The sequence below is a fragment of the Panulirus ornatus genome, chromosome 27, assembly GCF_036320965.1.
Source record: "Panulirus ornatus isolate Po-2019 chromosome 27, ASM3632096v1, whole genome shotgun sequence".
NCBI lineage: Eukaryota > Metazoa > Arthropoda > Malacostraca > Decapoda > Palinuridae > Panulirus > Panulirus ornatus.
The window spans coordinates 2,870,307-2,893,987 of NC_092250.1; the positions used below are offsets into that span (position 1 = coordinate 2,870,307).

At 49.6% G+C, this 23,681-nt stretch overlaps 1 protein-coding gene across 2 annotated transcripts in view; it reads left to right on the plus strand.

Annotated features, from left to right (window-relative positions):
* Grip163 (gamma-tubulin complex component 6) overlaps positions 1-23,681 on the plus strand; it is a 94,425-nt gene that overhangs the window by 20,948 nt on the left and 49,796 nt on the right. The window contains exon 1 of one of the 2 annotated variants that reach the window (XM_071678101.1): positions 16,536-16,772. The exons of the other annotated variant lie outside the window; for it this stretch is intronic. The gene's annotated coding sequence lies outside the window, so the exon portion shown is untranslated. Of the gene's footprint in view, positions 1-16,535; positions 16,773-23,681 lie in introns of those variants that run through there. 2 annotated transcript variants of the gene reach the window in all.

A 23,681-nucleotide genomic window follows, 5' to 3' on the forward strand; every position in this document is an offset into this window, starting at 1 on the left:
GCCTTCTGATGGTCTGGGTTCCCTGTGTGTGTATGTGTGTGTGTGGTATAACCAAAGTTCTTCAGTTGCCCCTTCAATTACGCGCGCGCGCGTGTGTGTGTGTGTGTGTGTGTGTGTGTGTGTGTGTGTGTGTAGTATAACCAAAGTTCTTCAGTTCCCCCTTCAATTACGCGTGTGTGTGTGTGTGTGTGTGTGGTTGGTACAAACCAAGTTCTTGATTACACCTTCTTGGTCAAGCGTATAGGGAGGTGGTTAGTGCAAGTTAGCCCGTGTTGTGATCACTTCTAGTGCAGGTTAGACCGGGTGTTTTGGGGTGGGGGAACTTAAGTGTGGACAGCAAGGACAGAGCTTCAGTCAGTGGGTGTCTTTATCTCCCTGCCATGTTGTCCCAGTGTCATGCGTGTGTCATCCTCCCATGACTATGTTCCCCTCATGTCCTCCACACCCTTCCTCACAGTGGCAGGCTCTCATGCAGTGCCCGTGTGATTCATGCAATGTGTGTGTGTGTGTGTGTGTGTGTGTGTGTGTGTGTGTGTGTGTGTGTGTGTGTACCTATGTTGGTGCTCAGTGGGGAGTTGGGGGTGTTGCTTGGGGGCCTGTGGTGGTGTTGTGGGGTGGGGAGGGGGAGCTGGCTGGGAGCGTTGAAGTGGGGCGAGGAGTGTTGCTGAGGGGTGGCCAGGGGTGTTGTAGTGACACACGAAAGTATCGCGAGGGGGGTTGTGGTTATACTTTGAGGTAGACGGAGGTGTAGTGGAGTAGAGATGGGTGTAGACATGATGAGGTGGGAGGTGTGGACTGATCCGGGGCTCCAGTGATGGCGGAGTAGGCTGGGGTAGGTGGTGGTGGTGGTGGGGGTGAGGTGGTGTTGGTGGGTGCTGGTGGGGTGCCCGCTGGCCAACTTGATGACCTTGTGCACACCCCCCCCCCCTCCCCCTTACCCCCACAACACCGTGTAGGCGTATAAGTGTTTCTGAGGTGTTGCTTGGTGTATGGGTGTAGCTGCTGTGGAAGAGGCGAGGGGTAGTGGATGGACACCATCTGGGGTGTGAAGTTCGTTGTTTGCCCAAGGACTTAAAACTCACAGGGTCACCCATGTTACTACCTATGTCAGGGAGATACCATTTCTCTCTCTCTCTCTCTCTCTCTCTCTCTCTCTCTCTCTCTCTCTCTCTCTCTCTCTCTCTCTCTCTCTCTCTGAAATGTTTCACATTTGTATATTTTCGTGTTCTCTCTTGTGGGTGTACCATTACAGGTGTCGTGCTGTTCCTGCATCTTGTGGGGTTAGGTTCTCTGGCAGGTTCGGTGGCAAGAACCATTTTTGTTCCTCTCTTGTTCTTTTTTTTTTGTTTGTGTGTGTGTGTTTTTGTATCGTTTGGATTGTACTACTTGTTTACATACCCTAGTCAAGGCCGTGTGTCGGGTGAAAGGAAGATGAGTAAGTAATAGAGAATAGAAACTGATCGAGGAGATCTGCACAGCAGGTGTGTCACAACGGCCAATCCTCGAGTGACCGAACTCAACACACAAACTGTGGGAAGCAGCGGCCAAACAAGTGCCTCCCACACCTTTACTCTTGATGAAATGAATTTCTTCTCTAGCTACAAAATACAGACGTCTGTCAGTGCAATTACGAAGCTAATTACCGTAGCTATCATTAGTTAGGATTGCATTATCATGTATCGGACATACGATGTAATTATGATGCATATATACATTCCAGAAAGTTGTATATGTAATATACATTAGTCCATATATGTGGGATCGCTGGTGTATGTGTTCGCCGACAATCTGCCGCATATGAATCGTCAGAATCATGTAAAGAGAATATATACATACGGTATTATTTTGTTTTAGACGAAGGTACCTCCAAAAAGAAAAAAGAAAACTGGTTGAGGTTAGATGGAATGATGGTGTGAGTGTAAGGAGAGAGAGAGAGAGAGAGAGAGAGAGAGAGAGAGAGAGAGAGAGAGAGAGAGAGAGCGCATCCTCGTCACGATTAGCGCGGGGCAGAGCTGCTCCCGACATTCAAATATCGACATGAAAGCGGTCAGTCAAGCGTGCGCTGCACACCCCTTGTTACGCGCATTTGTCTGTCTTTCAGTGACTGCCACGCCTGTTAATTGTACACCAAACTGCCTCGTCAGGGACCTGATGGATGTATCAGAATCCATAGTTTTGTTAGAAGTTAGTTCACAGACTTGTTTGAGTGCGAGGCTGTGATCCAATGTGTTCCGTCCATTTAAAAATGGCGATTCTATTTGTGCCGAAGAGAGAGAGTAGCAGAATTTGTGTGTTGACTTTTTCTAAGTTAAGATTTTGGTTGGTGTATTATGCTCGCAAGCCAACGGCCTGGTACCAGGCCAGCATTGGCATCAACATTCGCGCTTTAATATTATATTTGAGTTGCAGGGAGTTCTATTTTTGTTGTGGGGCTGTGTTGTCGACGCCACACACACACACACACACACACACACACCTGACCAGACAAGTAATTACGAGCGAACATTAGTTACGACCTTGTTGACAAGGGACTATCAATTAATTAAGGAAATTATACCGTTGCTATATTTTGAAGTCCCTTCTCCTCAGTGTAGGCCTGGATGGTGGTGGTAATGTAATTAGGTCCTGGACTATTTTTCCATGTTCCATGCAGCATGGGGGGAAGTGGAGGCACATGGAGGAGACCATGCAGCGTGGGGGGAAGTGGAGGCACATGGAGGAGATCATGCACGGGGGGGAAGTGGAGACACATGGAGGAGACTGGTGGAGGAGGAGCAGCAGAGGTGAAGTGAGACGTGGGTTCTCGTTTGTCATAATTCAAGTCCTCCGGTTTGTCGTCCCCGGTGTTCATAAGTTGTCGTGGACACGGTCGTTGGAGGACATCTTGAACGAATTATGGCCATCTTTTGATACCCCCTTCCTCCCTTCCCCTCCCCTCCCTCCCATTTTGAACACGACGGAACACCGACCCTTGAACACAAGACACGACCGCTTTGTATACGACGGTTGCGACATTTGGGAATAATGACCTGTGTCATGCTTGACCAACAACCATAACCTACAACCCACTAGTACGGACAGCCAACCGCTGCCACCATTACCCATCTCCTGCCACAACCACCTGTCCCTCACCAGCCATACCTGCTACATCCACACGCCACCATCACTAACTACAAGATGTGTGCCACACAACACCTGTGTTGTTTACTGGGTCACCTAGTAACTGGCAGCAGAGAATGGCTGGGTAGAAACATAATTGGGACAGAAATAAGAATAGGTAGAAACATAATTGGGACAAATAAGAATAGGAAGAAACATAACTGAGACAGAAATAAGTAGAAACATAATTGGGACAGAAATAGAATAAGGAGAAACATAATTGGGACAAATAAGAATAGGTAGAAACATAATTGGGACAGAGATAGAATAAGTAGAAACATAATTGGGACAGAAATAGAATAAGTGGAAACATAATTAGGACAGAAATAAGAATAGGTAGAAACATAATTAGGACAGAAATAAGAATAGGTAGAAACATAATTGGGACAAATAAGAATAGGTAGAAACATAATTGGGACAGAAATAGAATAAGGAGAAACATAATTGGGACAGAAATAGAATAAGTAGAAACATAATTGGGACAGAAATAGAATAAGTAGAAACATAATTGGGACAAGAATAGGTAGAAACATAATTGGGACAGAAATAAGCCTGAGTGTAAGTATATCTTGTTTAGAAGATCCCAGAACATGTTGATGTCTACTTTGTCCTGTGTCATCAACTTACGTTCGTCCACAGCACACATGACAGACAGCCTGCTGAGTGTAAATTAAAGGTAAATACATGACTATAGCCTCCACTCCATGACTAACTTCAGTTCGCTTGTGTAGTTTTTAATAACAAAACTTCAACGTACCGTATTTGTGACGCAATTCTTCGTTATATTTACAAGTTGATCACTGGTATGTCAACATTTTGGGTTGTGGTACAGGATATTATCACATGATCAACCAAATAAAGAGGAAGGTGTTCCCTTTCATGTTACACAAAAATATAAAACATCTAAACTACAATGAAGGGTTTTATGCCACTGTGTTCTGTAAGATGCTGGGGAAACAATAGTATACAGCAGGGAAACCTACATAAGATATCCCTCAGTATGTGATGGTGAAGAGCTTTTACAAATTATGAACAATGTTACGTAACAGGATACGGTGGCACCAGAGTGAGTGGAGATAGATAGGGCGATCCCTGAGCCTAGGCTGCCAAGGGCAATACACTAATGCTAAATGAGTCATACGTTATACGAAAAAAAAATATATATGTATATCTAATTAAACACCACATCAACACGTGGACTTTGACTCCCTCTCATGCATACAAACGAATCCCTCTCTCTCTCTCTCTCTCTGGAGTCCAGTCAGGTCCACTTCGAGGCTAGAGAAGTAATCCACAGTCAACCCTAGAAGTGTGGGGTATGTGGAATGTATGTAGTCACACTAGAAGTATGTGGAACGTATATAGTCACACTAGAAGTATGTGGAATGTATATAGTCACACTAGAAGTATGTGGAATGTATATAGTCACACTAGAAGTATGTGGAATGTATATAGTCACACTAGAAGTATGTGGAATATATATAGTCACACTAGAAGTATGTGGAATGTATATAGTCACACTAGAAGTATGTGGAATGTATATAATCACACTAGAAGTATGTGGAATGTATATAGTCACACCAGAAGTATGTGGAATGTATATAGTCACACTAGACGTATGGGTTGAGAGAGTAGTACAGTAGGCCAAGAGTATGGCTGGCTGTCAGGCACGGTACCCCGTGGATCAATGCTCCCCCGCCCCACCCCGCCCCTCCCCGTCCTCACCATACTCTAGCCTCGCCCCGTACTCACTATACTCTAGCCTCGCCCCGTACTCACTATACTCTAGCCTCGCCCCGTACTCACTATACTCTAGCCTCGCCCCGTACTCACTATAGCCTCGCCCCGTACTCAGTACTAGCCCCTGTCCCATCTTCAACTCATTCTTACCCCCGCCCCGTCCTCAACATGCTAGCCCCGCCCCGTCCTCAGCATGCTAGCCCCGCCCCGTCCTCAACATGCTAGCCTCGCCCCGTCCTCAACATGCTAGCCCCGCCCCGTCCTCAACATGCTAGCCCCGCCCCGTCCTCAACATGCTGGCCCCGCCCCGTCCTCAACATGCTAGCCCCGCCCCGTCCTCAACATGCTAGCCCCGCCCCGTCCTCAACATGCTAGCCCCGCCCCATCCTGAACATACTGGCCCCGCCCCATCCTCAACATACTGGCCCCGCCCCATCCTCAACATACTGGCCCCGCCCCGTCCACACCAAACCATCTCCGCCCCGACCTCACCACCCCCGCCGTGCCCCGCCCCCGGGGGCCACAACCATCAGCTCAGCCATTATACATTTTGGTCCTATTTTAGGTCCAATGAAGCCTTTAATATGAAGGCAATTGTGGAGTAGATTTTTTTAATGTGTGTGTGTGTGTGTGTGTGTGTGTGTGTGTGTGTTGATATTTTAGGAGGGGGTGGGAAGGGGAAGAAGGGGTCTGGGTTTAGTAGATGAAGCTACAGTAAAGGTTAGCAGGTTACCTTGTGGTGGGGTGAATGTTTGATGGGGGGAAGGGGAGGGTGGGGTCCCTGCCCCAGGGGGGTCTCCTGTGTCAGGGGAGGGGTAGACACCTCTTGGTTTACCCCTCCTTCTCCCCCTAGGTAATGGGGCCACTGTTTCACTCGGCGCGAACCCCTGGGTATAATGGCCAGGTCTTTGCCTTGACAACCCTTATTATTATTATTGTTATTTTTATTATTATTATTATACTTTGTCGCTGTCTCCCGCGTTTGCGAGGTAGCGCAAGGAAACAGACGAAAGAAATGGCCCAACCCCCCCCCATACACATGTATATACATACGTCCACACACGCAAATATACATACCTACACAGCTTTCCATAGCTTACCCCAGACGCTTCACATGCCTTGATTCAATCCACTGACAGCACGTCAACCCCGGTATACCACATCGCTCCAATTCACTCTATTCCTTGCCCTCCTTTCACCCTCCTGCATGTTCAGGCCCCGATCACACAAAATCTTTTTCACTCCATCTTTCCACCTCCAATTTGGTCTCCCTCTTCTCCTTGTTCCCTCCACCTCCGACACATATATCCTCTTGGTCAATCTTTCCTCACTCATCCTCTCCATGTGCCCAAACCACTTCAAAACACCCTCTTCTGCTCTCTCAACCACGCTCTTTTTATTTCCACACATCTCTCTTACCCTTACGTTACTCACTCGATCAAACCACCTCACACCACACATTGTCCTCAAACATCTCATTTCCAGCACATCCATCCTCCTGCGCACAACTCTATCCATAGCCCACGCCTCGCAACCATACAACATTGTTGGAACCACTATTCCTTCAAACATACCCATTTTTGCTTTCCGAGATAATGTTCTCGACTTCCACACATTCTTCAAGGCCCCCAGGATTTTCGCCCCCTCCCCCACCCTATGATCCACTTCCGCTTCCATAGTTCCATCCGCTGCCAGATCCACTCCCAGACATCTAAAACACTTCACTTCCTCCAGTTTTTCTCCATTCAAACTCACCTCCCAATTGACTTGACCCTCAACCCTACTGTACCTAATAACCTTGCTCTTATTCACATTTACTCTTAACTTTCTTCTTCCACACACTTTTCCAAACTCAGTCACCAGCTTCTGCAGTTTCTCACATGAATCAGCCACCAGCGCTGTATCATCAGCGAACAACAACTGACTCACTTCCCAAGCTCTCTCATCCCCAACAGACTTCATACTTGCCCCTCTTTCCAAAACTCTTGCATTTACCTCCCTAACAACCCCATCCATAAACAAATTAAACAACCATGGAGACATCACACACCCCTGCCGCAAACCTACATTCACTGAGAACCAATCACTTTCCTCTCTTCCTACACGTACACATGCCTTACATCCTCGATAAAAACTTTTCACTGCTTCTAACAACTTTCCTCCCACACCATATATTCTTAATACCTTCCACAGAGCATCTCTATTAACTCTATCATATGCCTTCTCCAGATCCATAAATGCTACATACAAATCCATTTGCTTTTCTAAGTATTTCTCACATACATTCTTCAAAGCAAACACCTGATCCACACATCCTCTACCACTTCTGAAACCACACTGCTCTTCCCCAATCTGATGCTCTGTACATGCCTTCACCCTCTCAATCAATACCCTCCCATATAATTTACCAGGAATACTCAACAAACTTATACCTCTGTAATTTGAGCACTCACTCTTATCCCCTTATTATTATTATCATTATTATTATTATTATTAATATTATTATTATTATTATTATTATTATTATTGTTGTTGTTGTTATTATTATTATCCAACTCCTTACGTAAGCTCTACAGATCATTGCATCGTGACGACTGATAAAGATAAAAGTATGTAATAAAGATGAAGTTAGAGAAGAAACGGATGTAGAATATTCGGGAAGAGATTAGAGTTTATGAAATGGAGGAGATCAATGGGCAGATGATAAGGCTGATATCACCATGGTATACAGAAGGGAATTGGGTAGTAATAGCCCTGAGTTCGGCCTGTTCCACGTTGGTCACTGCGAGAGAAAACGACATGGGGGGAGAGCACACACGTGAGATATTGATGACGTCAGGCAGTGTTCCGAGGGAGGGGAGGGGGATGGTGGGGGGGGTCTGGGAAGGAGGGGGGTGGGGGGCCATATGTCAGGAGCGGGGAGACAGACGGGAGGGAGGCGGGGGGGGGGGGGAGGGTGAAGCAGACGGACGGGGTAGCAGCAGACGTCGCGACAGACAGACAGACGGACGGACGGACGGAGGTAATGCTAGGATACATTGTAGTGTGGGGGGGGGGGGTCATGCACGACAGAACGGAGGATGACCTAACCTGACCTAAGCTGACCTGACCTGACCTGACCTAAGCTGACCTAACCTAACCTGACCTAAGCTGACCTGACAGATGGCCTGGGGTTGTGGCTGGGAGGAGGGCGCACCCACGATGGGTGGAGGGGAGATGGGCAGGTAGGCAGGTGGATGGAAGAGTGGAGACAGACAGGATGGGGGACAGACAGACAGACAGACGGAAGGGCGAGGCAGAAACAAAGACACGAGAGGACAAGTCGATGTCTCTTAACCGAGAGAGAGAGAGAGAGAGAGAGAGAGAGAGAGAGAGAGAGAGAGAGAGAGAGAGAGAGAGAGGGCGTGGGGGGAGGGCAGACAAACGGGAGTGGCGATCTGTTTGCATTGTACCGCAGTGCCAGGGAGGAGGAGGGGGAGGGGGGGGCGCCTTCTGGTGGGAGGGTAGGGTCCTGCAGGACGTGGCAGGGGGGTGGGGGGGGTCCCTCATACAAGGTCACTAGCATTATTGATCATGAGGCTCCGTGCACCGGGCATGACGGTCAACATTTCCTCTTCCCAGGTTTCCATTCGTTTCCAGTTCCAGGATCTCGACGTATATCCCTTCTTCCATTCCAGTTCCAGAACCTCTACGTATATCCCTTCCTCCAGTCCAGTTCCAGAACCTCTACGTATATCCCTTCCTCCAGTCCAGTTCCAGGATCTCTACGTATATCCCTTCCTCCAGTCCAGTTCCAGGATCTCTACGTATATCCCTTCAGTCCAGTTCTAGGACCTCTACGTATATCCCTTCCTCCAGTCCAGTTCCAGGACCTCTACGTATATCCCTTCCTCCAGTCCAGTTCTAGGACCTCTACGTATATCCCTTCCTCCAGTCCAGTTCCAGAATCTCTACGTATATCCCTTCCTCCAGTCCAGTTCCAGGATATCCATATCCTCTCCTCTATTCAGTTGTATTTTCTCTTACTCACATTTCCATGACCAGTGTCATTATTTTCGTTATTTATCAGTAACGTAACGTAATATAAGTAACGTAATCATCACTATATGGAGTTTGAGTGATTTCTGTTCTCCTGTTTCTTTTTTGAAGATTAATAGCTTGGTAAGGGTTCGAATCTCCTGTTCTTCTGTCAGTAATAGCTTGGTAAGGGTTCGAACCCTGTGTTCTTCCGTCAGTAATACCTTGGTAAAGGTTCGAACCCCCTGTTCTTCCGTCTTGTCTGTGAGACAGCTTCAGCTCGTCCACTCAGCTCACTACCTCTGACGGCCACTGTCCTGCCCTACCAGATAATTTCCTCTTATTAACATATTTTCAAACAGTTTTAGAATAAGAAAATATATTATTATAACTTGGTTTGTTAGATTGTTTGGCTGGCCACACCTTGGTTTGTTAAACTGTTAGTCATCCACTGGTATGTTAGATTATGAGGTTAGTCATCCACTGGCATGTTAGATTATGAGGTTAGTCATCCACTGGTATGTTAGATTATGAGGTTAGTCATCCACTGGTATGTTAGATTATGAGGTATGTTAAATAAGTGTGGCTGGTCAGACCTTGATGTACGAGATGTGTGTAGTAAGTTCGTGGGTGCTTTGATAATATATTGAATTTGGGTAATTCCTCCTAGACATTCTCTCTCTCTCTCTCTCTCTCTCTCTCTCTCTCTCTCTCTCTCTCTCTCTCTCTCTCTCTCTCTCTCTCTCTCTGCTCAGGGTTACGTGGCGGGTCGTGTGCTTGCTGGAGGTCACGTGGTGGGTCGTGTGCTTGCTGGAGGTCACGTGGTGGGTCGTGTGCTTGCTGGAGGTCACGTGGTGGGTCGTGTGCTTGCTAGGGAGTTACGTGGTGGGTCGTGTGCTTGCTTGGGGGTTACGTGGTGGGTCGTGTGCTTGCTAGGGGGTTACGTGGTGGGTCGTGTGCTTGTTAGGGGGTTGGGTGGTGGGTCGTGTGCTTGCTGGGGGTGGGGGGTTGGTGTGTGCATGACGTGTGCATGTGATACGGTTCTTGCTAATACCATTGCCACACATGACTCCACTGCATAGCTCCTCACACTCAGTGGCATGCCCTGGTCGTTGCCCTCCCACTGGCTAGATCTTGTTTTATATCCAGGGGGAAACTGGTCTTTCGTACGGTCTTGAACTATTATTGAGCTTACTGTACTATCTTAAACTATTTCTGAACTTACTATACTATCTTATAACTATATCTGAACCTGCTATAGTATCTTATCACTATATCTGAACTTACTTTACTTTCTTATACTATATCTGAACTTATTGTGCTATCTTAAACTATATCTGGACCTACTGTACTATTTTAAACTATTTCTGAACCTATTCTACTATCTTAAACTATTTCTGAACTTACTGTACTATCTTATAACTATTTCTGAACCTACTGTATTATCTTATAACTATATCTGAACCAACTGTACTATCTTATAACTATATCTGAACTTTACTTTCTTAAACTATATTTGCACTTACTCTACTATCTTAACTTATATCTGTACCCTACTGTATTATCTTGAACCATCATTGTACCTGCAGTGCTATCTTAATTACAGTTTACAATGCTGTTCAGAACCCTGCACTCTGTATTAACTTCCTCGTAATCATGTACCGGGAGTTGTGTCGTCTGAGTTACTCAGAGCCTGGGGTACACACACAATATGGTGATCAGTACTTTATTGAGCTCAGAAGGACGGGCCTCAGTCAGTGTGTGATGTTTACGTTCGTCTGGCTGTCTGGGCCCAGCAGACTGTTGCTAGGTGCAGGTTGCACCGTGACCCAGGAACATGCCGCTATACTGCACTCGCCATTAATTCAATACTACACCGCCAAGCGCAGACCTTCCGGCACACGCATTACTGCGCTTCTGGACCCATCCTGTAGTGTTATTGTTATTATTATTATTATTATTATTATTATTATTATTATTATTATTACTATTCAGGAAATATGCAAATACTCTTTAAAAAAATGGTTTCAGTTATATTTGGTATATATATATATATATATATATATATATATATATATATATATATATATATATATATATTTGTTTATTTTGATTTGTCGCTGTCTCCCGCGTTAGCGAGGTAGCGCAAGGAAACAGACAAGAGAATGGCCCAACCCACACACATACACTCGTATATATATATATATATATATATATATATATATATATATATATATATATATATATATATATATATATGCTGTACTCGTTAGAGAGAAAATGGGGAGCACGAACACAGAAAATGTTCATTTGAATTCTTGAGGTGTTTATTGATCTGACGTGGGAGGTAAACAAAACAAAAACAAAAGAAGTTAGAGAATTCCAGAGCGTCGTTGTTCGTTGTCAGCCTTCACACACACACACACACACACACACACACACAGGTCATACACGCACAAATGAGAGAAGGTGTTATGACGAACGGTACGGCAGACAGCTGACAAAGACCATACAGGTCTTCTGAAAGGTTGTGAGCAGTTGTAAGACACTGTTACACTGTCTGGTGACACTGCCAGTACAGGTATGACACTGTTACACTGTTTGGTGACACTGCCAGTACAGATAAGACACTGTTACACTGTCTGGTGACACTGCCAGTACAGATAAGACACTGTTACACTGTCTGGTGACACTGCCAGTACAGATAAGACACTGTTACACTGTCTGGTGACACTGCCAGTACAGGTATGACACTGTTACACTGTCTGGTGACACTGCCATTACAGATAAGACACTGTCTGGTGACACTGCCATTACAGATAAGACACTGTTACACTGTCTGGTGACACTGCCAGTACAGATAAGACATTGTTACATTGTCTGGCGACACTGCCAGTACAGATATGACACTGTTACACTGTCTGGTGACACTGCCAGTACAGATAAGACACTGTTACACTGTCTGGTGACACTGCCAGTACAGATAAGACACTGTTACACTGTCTGGTGACACTGCCAGTACAGATAAGACACTGTTACACTGTCTGGTGACACTGCCAGTACAGATAAGACACTGTTACACTGTCTGGTGACACTGCCAGTACAGATAAGACATTGTTACATTGTCTGGTGACACTGCCAGTACAAATAAGACACTGTTACACTGTCTGGTGACACTGCCATTACAGATAAGACACTGTTACACTGTCTGGTGACACTGCCAGTACAGATAAGACACTGTTACACTGTCTGGTGACCCTGTCATTACACGTGAAGGTGTCGTGGTGTGTTCTACCTACGACAACATTTCTGCAGAGAGCGATTGTATTGTGGACTGGAGTCATTCAAGTTTAAGTCTCGTGTCTGCACGGTTTTTTAAGGACTGCTGGGAGGGTGTTGAATACCCTCTCTCTCTCTCTCCCTCTCTCTCTCTCTCTCTCTCTCTCTCTCTCTCTCTCTCTCTCCCGTCGTGCACCCCACAGCTAAGAGCCACCAGGACAGCAAGAGGAGGGGGGGGGGGGGAGCTGGCCGTAAACGCCGGGGGCCGCCATGATAACTGCAGACACCAGTCCACACCTCGCTATCTCTCTTATCAGCCCCTTCCCCCCCCCCCCGGCGGCTAGGTCCCCCCCCCCCACCGATCCCCTCCCTCCCTCAGTCACAGGGAGTCCCCTCCCTACACCCCCCCCCCCACCCCTCGGTGGCTGGTCTTTCACGTAGACCGGGGGGGGGGGGGGGGAGTGGTTCTAGTGGGGCGTCCTGCGGCTGGGAAGTTTAAGCAGACGCCCGACCGAGTCCCCCCCCCCCGTGCTTGGGAAGCCGTGACGTCAGCGGGAAGGTTGGTGACGTCACGTCACCCCGTGGGGTGGGGTTTTGGGCGGGCCAGCAGAGGCCCCACGTGGTGACACCTCACTAGTGTGGGGCTTGAGGGCGCTGGCCAGGACGCCACCATACCCTGCTATCCTCTCTCATCCTCACCATAGTAAAGCAGGAGGCTCCTCCCCCACCCTTTACTAAAGCTGGGGCCAGGATAGTAAAGCAGGAGGCTCCTCCCCCACAGGACAATAAAGCACTAGGCTCCTCCCCACGTCTTAGTATACAGAAAGGATAATAATGTGTAAGGCTCCTCCCCTCCCACAGTAAGGCTCCTCCCCACCCACTGTAAGGCTCCTCCCCACCCACAGTAAGGCTCCTCCCCACCCACTGTAAGGCCCTCCTCCCCACCCACTGTAAGGCTCCTCCCCACCCACAGTAAGGCTCCTCCCCACCCACTGTAAGGCTCCTCCCCACCCACAGTAAGGCTCCTCCCCTCCCACAGTAAGGCTCCTCCCCACCCACTGTAAGGCTCCTCCCCACCCACGTAAGGCCCTCCTCCCCACCCACAGTAAGGCTCCTCCCCACCCACAGTAAGGCTCCTCCCCACCCACCGTAAGGCCCCCTCCTCCCCACCCACAGTAAGGCTCCTCCCCACCCACAGTAAGGCTCCTCCCCACCCACCGTAAGGCCCCCTCCTCCCCACCCACAGTAAGGCTCCTCCCCACCCACAGTAACTCCCAGGCTCCTCCCCACCCACAGTAAGGCTCCTCCCCACCCACAGTAAGGCCCCTCCTCCCCACCCACAGTAAGGCTCCTCCCCCACCCACAGTAAGGCCCCTCCTCCCCACCCACAGTAAGGCTCCTCCCCACCCACAGTAAGGCCCCTCCCCCACCCACAGTAAGGCTCCTCCCCCACCCACAGTAAGGCCTCCTCCCCACCCACAGTAAGGCTCCTCCCCACCCACAGTAAGGCCCCTCCTCCCCACCCACAGTAAGGCTCCTCCCCACCCACAGTAAGGCTCCTCCCCACCCACAGTAAGGCTCCTCCCCACCCACAGTAAGGCCCCCTCCTCCCCACCCACAGTAAGGCTCCTCCCCACCCACAGTAAGGCCCCTCCTCCCCACCCACAGTAAGGCTTCCTCCCCACCCACAGTAAGGCTCCTCCCCACCCACAGTAAGGCCCCTCCTCCCCACCCACAGTAAGGCCCCCACCTCCCCACCCACAGTAAGGCTCCTCCCCACCCACAGTAAGGCCCTCCTCCCCACCCACAGTAAGGCTCCTCCCCACCCACAGTAAGGCCCCCTCCTCCCCACCCACAGTAAGGCTCCTCCCCACCCACAGTAAGGCCCCCTCCTCCCCACCCACAGTAAGGCTCCTCCCCACCCACAGTAAGGGCCCCCTCCTCCCCACCCACAGTAAGGCTCCTCCCCACCCACAGTAAGGCCTCCTCCCCACCCACAGTAAGGCCCTCCTCCCACCCACAGTAAGGCCTCCTCCCCACCCACAGTAAGGCTCCTCCCCACCCACAGTAAGGCTCCTCCCCACCCACAGTAAGGCCCCCTCCTCCCCACCCACAGTAAGGCTCCCTCCCCACCCACAGTAAGGCCCCCTCCACCCACAGTAAGGCTCCTCCCACAGTTAAGGCTCCTCCCCACCCACAGTAAGGGCTCCTCCCACCCACAGTAAGGCTCCTCCCCACCCACAGTAAGGCCCCCTCTCCCCACCCACAGTAAGGCTCCTCCCCACCCACAGTAAGGCCCCCTCCTCCCCACCCACAGTAAGGCCCCTCCTCCCCACCCACAGTAAGGCCCCCTCCTCCCCACCCACAGTAAGGCCCCACCTCCCCACCCACAGTAAGGCCCCTCCTCCCCACCCACAGTAAGGCTCCTCCCCACCCACAGTAAGGCTCCTCCCCACCCACAGTAAGGCTCCTCCCCACCCACAGTAAGGCCCTCCTCCCCACCCACAGTAAGGCTCCTCCCCACCCACAGTAAGGCCCCCTCCTCCCCACCCACAGTAAGGCCCCCTCCTCCCCACCCACAGTAAGGCCCCCTCCTCCCCACCCACAGTAAGGCCCTCCTCCCCACCCACAGTAAGGCCCCCTCCTCCCCACCCACAGTAAGGCCCCCTCCTCCCCACCCACAGTAAGGCCCTCCTCCCCACCCACAGTAAGGCCCCCTCCTCCCCACCCACAGTAAGGCCCCTCCTCCCCACCCACAGTAAGGCCCCTCCTCCCCACCCACAGTAAGGCCCTCCTCCCCACCCACAGTAAGGCCCCTCCTCCCCACCCACAGTAAGGCTCCTCCCCACCCACAGTAAGGCTCCTCCCCACCCACAGTAAGGCTCCTCCCCACCCACAGTAAGGCCCCCACCTCCCCACCCACAGTAAGGCCCCCACCTCCCCACCCACAGTAAGGCTCCTCCCCACCCACAGTAAGGCTCCTCCCCTCCCACAGTTAGGCCCCCACCTCCCCACCCACAGTAAGGCCCCCACCTCCCCACCCACAGTAAGGCCCCCACCTCCCCACCCACAGTAAGGCTCCTCCCCACCCACAGTAAGGCTCCTCCCCACCCACAGTAAGGCCCCCACCTCCCCACCCACAGTAAGGCCCCCACCTCCCCACCCACAGTAAGGCCCCCACCTCCCCACCCACAGTAAGGCTCCTCCCCACCCACAGTAAGGCCCCCACCTCCCCACCCACAGTAAGGCTCCTCCCCACCCACAGTAAGGCCCCCACCTCCCCACCCACAGTAAGGCTCCTCCCCACCCACAGTAAGGCCCCCACCTCCCCACCCACAGTAAGGCTCCTCCCCACCCACAGTAAGGCTCCTCCCCACCCACAGTAAGGCCCCCACCTCCCCCACAATCATCTGGATGTATTACCCGGGTTGAGGTTCAGGGTGTGGCGCCAGGCTGGTATAGGGCGTCTTTAAGGTTCCTTCCTGGCAGTGTGTGGTGGCTGGGGTGTCGGTCTAGTACTGGGGTAGGTCAGCGAGGCGGGGGTCGACCGCCAGGACAGGACTCGACCTCGAGGACGATGGTAGGAGTAAAAGGAGGAGGAGTGACCTCAGGGACACTGGCAGGAGACGAGGTCGAGTTAAGGGACATGCGGGTGTCGACGGGAGTGTGGCTGGGTCATGGGTTCCTGCTCGCCGGCTGAGTGTATACCACCGTCCTCAGCTGTTGACCGTCGTGTGTCCTCGGGAGGCACAGTTGCCTCAGCCAGCGGGTCATGTGAAACACTCAGACACTACGAGAATCAGATTCGATCGATCGGTTTTCGCTCTAACGGGTTAACACTGCCAGATTGGCTGGCCGGTTGGATCATGAGAATGCACATGAAATGTACTTCTTAACGAATCAAATGACGATTTTTCTTTACGTAAAACATGTGACCTCGTGCATAAGGAAAGGGGTGAGGTAGGAGGAGGTGAACGGAAGACAGGGTGAGTGGTACAGAGAGGAAGGAAGGGAGTAGCAGGTGTGGTGAGGCAGGACGTGGTGGACGGGGTAGGGAAGTGTGCACAAGGCATGAAAGTTAAGGGTTGGTGTAGCGGGCAGGACTTGTATGCTGAGGTGGAGGGCGAGCAGGGAACAGGGGAGGAGTCCCCGGGGGTGCTGAGATGGATGGTCAGAGCCGTGGAGACGGTTGGCTCTGTGTGGAATGGGATGGGAGGCCAGGAGGAGATGGAATAGGTCGCTCGGGAGATGAAATGGCTGGGCCAGAGAGTAGAACCTGCCGGGATGGGTGGAGCAGATGAGCTGTGTGTGGTCCCCGCAGGTGGAACTGCTTAACGAGAGAAAATGGTGATTAACGAGAACGTGTGAGGGAGGTGGGGAGGCCAGGCTGGAGACTGCGTATGAGGAGGTAACCAGCTGGGAGACACCTGGAGGCTGCTGCAGGTGGCCTCGCCAGCTGGTCGATCCTTACCTGGACCTCCTCCCCTCCCTCCACCTCCCACCCAGCTAACCCTCCAGCAACCAGAAGAAGAAGAAGAGAGGAAGGAGAAAAAGAGTCCATTATAACAGTTAACGAGGTAAGTTCCTGGTGTGTGGCGTTGGTTGACCTCATGTGTGACCTTGGGAGCGATCCTCCTGCGGTGTCCACCTGACTGTGATTGGCTGCAGGAAGCATGAGACTCGGGTCTGGTCGGGTGGTCAGTAAAAGGAGCCACACCACCCTCAGTACCCAAACCTCTCCCCCAGGCGTCCTCGTGTCGCACTGTGGCCGACGAACCCTGGTGCTGATCCCCCTCGGGTGCGAACCCCTGTTCTCGTGCCAGGCGTGAGCCAGTAACCTCCCGCCCAGTGTGCTGGGTATGTTCATCTCCCGACGCCCGCCCTCCCCAGGTGGCAGTGGTGCCACTTGGGTGGTGGCGGATACCTCGGCTTTAATGCTGCCATGTACAGACAGGGTTGGGGCTGAGCCGGGCCGCCGCCCGCCTGCTTCACCCCCAGGGCGGCGGGGACTGGTCAAGGAGGAGGAGCAGCAGGGCATTGCGCTCAGCGGGTCCCTTGCCCTCCCACGACACCTTCATGTGACCGTCAGAGCCTCACGCTTGCCAGTGTGTGTGTGTGTGTGTGTGTGTGTGTGTAGAATTTAAGCTGGGTGGAGCCACGCCCCTTGACGTCTTTTTTTTTAACTTGTAAATTTCGTAAATATTTGAAAAAGTTTACGTTCGCTTTCCCTTAATCATCTGCCACTTGTCCGCCAATAATGGTTCAGGTTTCAGGATATTCCTCTCTGTAGAAGAAAAGAACTGTATTATTGGCAGTTTAAGATTGTTAATGGTCGCGATCGTGTTTCCCTCTCTCTTCTTGTCAAACAAGTCTGTGGCTGTTATCTTCCAGTCCTTGTAGCTCACCTCCCTCACGTACCTTCTTTGTGTTCACTCAAGAGTTAACTAAACCGGTGATTCGTACATTTATCTTATCTGACTACATTTTTCCCATTTACTTACAGGCAGTTTTAGAAAGATCATTATATATTAATCAGGCGCTGCTCTCGAGAGCTGTGTGTGTGTGTGTGTGTGTGTGTGTATTCCTGCCACTCAGGCTTGAACCTGTGGCACGCGTCTGGCCGCTGCTTCCCATAGTTTGTGTGTGGAGACCGATCACACGAGGCTTGACCGTTACACCACCACTTCCTCTCCTCGAACAGGGAAACTCTAGAACTTTCCTATTTTGTCTTTCCCTGTTTTTTTCCCTATTTTGTCTTATGAAGTTATTACCTATTGCAAGTGAGGTTTACACATACCTCAGGAGCCATGATTCATTTCTTCATTCTCTTTCACATCCTCCGTTTTCATTTCGTGTATCGCAAGTGTTCCGTGTGGCCTACATGTGCAGGGGAGGTCATGCCCTCCCTTGTATGTGGCCGGATTGATGGCTTCCTTCCTGTATTCCAAACCCAGTTCCTGGAAGCGTCTTTATTACATTCCTATGGACAGCATCCAACAGATACACACACACACACACACACACACACACACACACATATATATATATATATATATATATATATATATATATATATATATATATATATATATATATATATATTTTTTTTTTTTTTTTTTTTTTATACTTTGTCGCTGTCTCCCGCGTTTGCGAGGTAGCGCAAGGAAACAGACGAAAGAAATGGCCCCCCCCCCCATACACATGCCACATATATATATATATATATATATATATATATATATATAATACATCGCCGCCTTCTTGCAGCGAAGCGCATTTGAGAATTCTCATCTTGTTAATACCTGATAGCGATATTGATCCTGTCGTCATGGTAACCTGATAGAAGCTAGTGTCTTTTTTTACGTAAACACACACACACACACACACACACACTTCCCACGGGTCAATACGGAGTTAACATTGCACTGTTCTTCGGAGTTATTCGTGTGTGTGTGTGTGTGTGTGTGTGTGTGTGTAATGTGCTGTGGTCGGGTTCTGTGACGAGGTCACTTACGTAATAAAGAGCAATTATGTCTCGCCAGCGGCTGCTCAGCCTCTGATCTGCGGATCCGGTCTGTCACTCCGGTCATGAGAGCGTCATGCATGGCTTAGATTAGTGTCAGGGGGTCGACGTCGTATGACGAGAGGCCCCCATGCCAGGCGCAGACTTAGCCAGACGTAGGAAGGCACACTGAGAACAACAACAGTGTGTTTGGGTAGTTATACCCAGTGTGACGAAATGAGTACGGTCATGAATACATCATGAATAACAAACACATGTCGTGAATAATGTGTAAGGTCGGATATGCTCGTCAACGCTGGCGGGATTAATTCTGTTTATATATATACACCCGACCCTTCAACAAGCAAGGGTCTGTCTGTCCAACGTGGGCTCAAGGGGTCAAAATTTCTCTCAGTTCGTTCCACTGAGGTTCACCGCCTCAGTGGAGGATGGAACGAACCATGTCGCCTGGTGCGTCTCCCATGTACACACACACACACATAAGTCCTCAATGTAATGTACGTGAGGGGCGCTCATGTCATCCCCCACGTCCCGGGCAAGGCCTTTTGTCAAGCAACCGAGATGAAGTACGTGGTTCATCATCATCATCATCCCGCCGCGCACTGAAGGAATTTCTACAAGATAATCGAATTAGCAGATTATAGTTTTTGGAGCGTCCATCTCATCCTTCAAGTCCCGGAGGAGCTATACCCGACAACGGATGAAAAGATGTGGCTCTTGAGCGCTTTCATATATCATGCTAAGTCGTGGGAGAACTTTTTGCTTTTGTTTTTTCTACGAGGAAGAGAAGTGTGCGATGTAGGGCGAGTGGCATAGCCCCTGGCCAAGACGTGTGCACGGCTGGCGAACGGAATCCTCATATCGCCCTGTGGACGACAACCTTGATCTGTTTACCCACAGGAGATGACGGGGATCTGATGATGGCTTTCACCCGGGGTCGGGGTCCTGGCGGGAGTGAGTCAGACGACCCGTGTCTGGCCGTGTCAAGGTGGTGGTTTTTGAGGGTAGGGTGGGAGGGAGGGCTGTCCGTATGGAGGGGCGCGCGGGTTGGGATCACGATATGTGTTTCCTGAGGCGCCACTGCCTCCTGGACAGGCCCGACAGCTCCCTCGGGGTTACCTGTGCCTACAGGGGCCTCCTGCAGGAGCTGTGGTCCGGTCAGAGGCGGCTGTGGCTCGTCACAGAAGTTGTTATCCAAGACTGGCTTGGTCGTGTGTCTCTCTCCTGCCCCAACACTTGCAGACGTACAGACGGAAACAGGTTTAATGCGCCCGATCACACACACACACACACACACACTACATTCACTAACACATACGTACATAAAGCTGACACACTAGCAGCTGGCCCGTCACTAGAACACCTCAATATGAGACGTGCAATAGACACTATAACATGATACTGGTTGTTGTCGAACCCGCCTTCAGCTGCATGGACTAAATGCTTGAGAACTACGTAACTAAAGGATCTGAGCCAGTGGGAGAGGATTGACTATCTGCATCCGTACACTTAAAACCATTCGTACACACTGAACCTTACGCACCAATTCACATATAGAGACACACATCGTTTATCCTTGCAGTATGCATATGACGGAAGTTTAGGAAGTTCTACGGTACACAGAGTTCAAAAGAAGGGGCCCCACAAGGGTAGAACTCCCTCCTAGTACCGTACAAACAAATAATTACAAAGTAATTACATGTAAACATGCACATACCATACACGCACTCTACACACACACACACACACACACACACACGCAGTGGGAGTAGTAAGTGAATGGAGTTAAACTGACGATGAAATTGTGGATGTGGACAGCATACACGAGTTTAGAAAGTTGTACGATAGAAGAGGAAGATCAAGTGACGAGTCACAGCGAGTGCAGAACCCCCTCATCGTACAGTAAAAATGGTTCAATAGGTAATTTTACACACACACACACACGCACACACAGACACACAGACACACACACACACACACACACACACACACTTACACACACACACACACACACACACACACACACACACACACACACACACACACACACACACATAATCACTTATAAGCCTTTATCTGGACCCACACACCAAGGAAAGTGGCCCCACCCCGCGAGTGTAGACCCCCCCACTTCCCGTGCCATAAAAAACAGGTCAATACAGAGATAATGACACAGGCGTGTACGAACAGGTATACCCATACAACCAACTGAGACTTGAACGTATTGGTTTCCGTGTGTGTGTGTGTGTGTGTGTGTGTGTGTGTGTGTGTGTGTTGTACTGTTCATCGTATACGAGCCAGAGATGGCCGTGCCAGCGTCGCAGATTCAACATTCCTCGCTGTTAGACAAAGTCGGGGAATTTAACCACCATCAAGTTATCAAAAGCACGCGATGACTATTTTTCGTCTTTTAATTTTCCACACGAGTTGTGGGCATGAACAGACAGATCCACCTGGAAGATAAGGTTGAAATGCCTGACTTTGGCGAGGCTACTTGCGACCCAACTGGTTATAGATGTTCTGTGATACCTTATCTGCGTCTGATTAGATGAATACCCGATTTTGGAATTAGTCTGGGAGTGAACGTATCAAAATGATTCACCACAAAAGCAAGCACCTTTGTTCCTGCTGCTACATTGTCAATCTATTTATTGACGTCCTGAGAGCGAGGATGAACAGCTGGGTTGGCCGTGAGCCGAGAAAAACCTGCTCGAGACTCGAACCCTTTACCCTGTGTCATTAATATTTATGCATTGATCGACCAGTCCTAAACTGGAGGACGAACAGTTGGCTTGTCTGTGAGCTAATGGGCCTCTGCTTGGGACGCGAACCCTGACCAGCTAGATTGGTGTGTCCTAACGCTGAACCACCGCACTAAGGGGTCTGTTTCCGTGGTCAGATGTTTGTTTGTTTGTTTGTCAGGATTGATGATGGCCTCAATATGTATACAGAGAGCTCGAGTTACATAGCTACATAGATCCAAGGTCAAAGCAAGGTGAAAAACATGTAGTTCCCCCCAAGCTCAGTGGAGGAAGAAGATAGCAAATGCTCTCTCTCTCTCTCTCTCTCTCTCTCTCTCTCTCTCTCTCTCTCTCTCTCTCTCTCTCTCTCTCTCTCTCTCTCAGCCAGCACAACCTTTATCTCGTCCATCACATCTCACCCTACTAAGGTCCTGGGTCTGGGAGAGTCTAAGGGTGCGTCCCCCTCCCCCCACACCGCTAGGTGTGCGACCCTTTTGAGCAGGAGGGTATGGCCCTTGAGCACGACGGTGTGAACCTTGAGCGCGACGGTGTGACCCTTGAGCGCGACGGTGTGACCCTTGAGCGCGACGGTGTGACCCTTGAGCGCGACGGTGTGAACCTTGCGTATAATGGTGTGATCTGTGTGACCTAGCTCCTGAGGGTCGGCTCACAGGCCAGGCCATCTTAAATAAGGATCATGTTGAAGGGGTTAACTAAGATTGGGGAGAAAAGATCAACAAACGGAGACTGGAAGAAGCAGTTTAACCGTAGGTTTATCTAGAGTGAAGACTAATGGGAGATAATAGATGAAGTTTCGTAATTTGTTAATGGAAAAGAAAACAAAGAACTCCAAGTAGGGGAGCTGGTCGTTTAGTGGAGAAGGAGTGAGGAACTGCAAGATTGATACTAGACCCGAGGACTTAGTGAGGCAGGGAGAGACGTGTTTATGGTAATGAGGAGGTAATGAGAGGGGGAGGTGAGAGTGTGAGACACACTGGCTTGCTTTACGATGGTGCGGGAGGCGGTCTCATCATCCCAGCTGATGTGTGTGTGTGTGTGTGTGGCCCACGCAGAAGTGTTGATACACCTTTGGTCATTCAGGTTGCTGGGAATACTAGCCCTTAAACTGTGTATCTGCCACCACATCCTGGTTCCTCTGGTATTTTTTTGCCGTTGGTTATTGATGGTTTAGGCCTGCCAGTTACCAAGGTTATTAAGGCCATCAACGTCCAATTATAACAGTTACATCGAAAAACTTGGACATGATAATTCTAAGACCATGCACACTCTCACTGCAGTATGTGGCCCTTGTCTCGCAGAATCTTAGCGTTTAATACATGAATTCTCATTCAGGTATGTTCTGCTATATTTACCCTTGAGTTATGGATATGATGTACAGTATCAAGGATTAAAATTCTTTATTAAACAATGGTATTCTCTGTTTTAGCGTGAAATTCTTTTTCTAATAAAACTACAGCTAAGAGTGGAATATAACCTAGTGCAAGTAATGGTCTCAGTAGGTCGTACACGTAATGAAAGCTTTATGAATTTAAATTACAATTACGGTGTCGATTGGCTTATTTACAATTTTGATGCAAACTGCTTCACATCATGACTTTAAATCAAAACAGAAAGACCCAGGAACACCAAGTCAGTACTAATTCTAGTTTGTAATATCCTTAACACACGAATTTTGTCTCTATCTCCTATTCAGGTTTTAATTTAGAACTTATATTTAATTTAAATCGTATCGTGGCGATCTTATATTTAAGTCAGTCGTTGGTATTTCAATATTTCTAATGGATTATTTTCCCCAATTGAAAGTTATGATGACGAAAAGATGTTTCTTCAATGGATTTAAGTTGGATTTTGACGTTAGTTTACAGAATTTCCGACCACAATGAGAGCGGAAATCTAACACGGGCCGTGGACGAGACGGTCCAGTCCCCCGCCCACGACTGAGACGGGTTAGTTTCAGCTCAGCAAGCTGAGACCTAGGAAGAAAAGTCAGGTTTGTTTATGCTTCCATGAGGAATATGTCGAGGCCTTGTCATACATCAGTATCAAATATCAGGTCGAGTGCTGTGAGATAGGTGGCCACGTCTTACGTATCAGGCCATGTTCCCTGACATGCTAGGCCACCAAGCCTATCTCAGACGTGTGCTGTGAACTGGTAGGTCACAAAAGTCTATATTGAGGGAGTTTGTCGTGAGAGGCCAGGA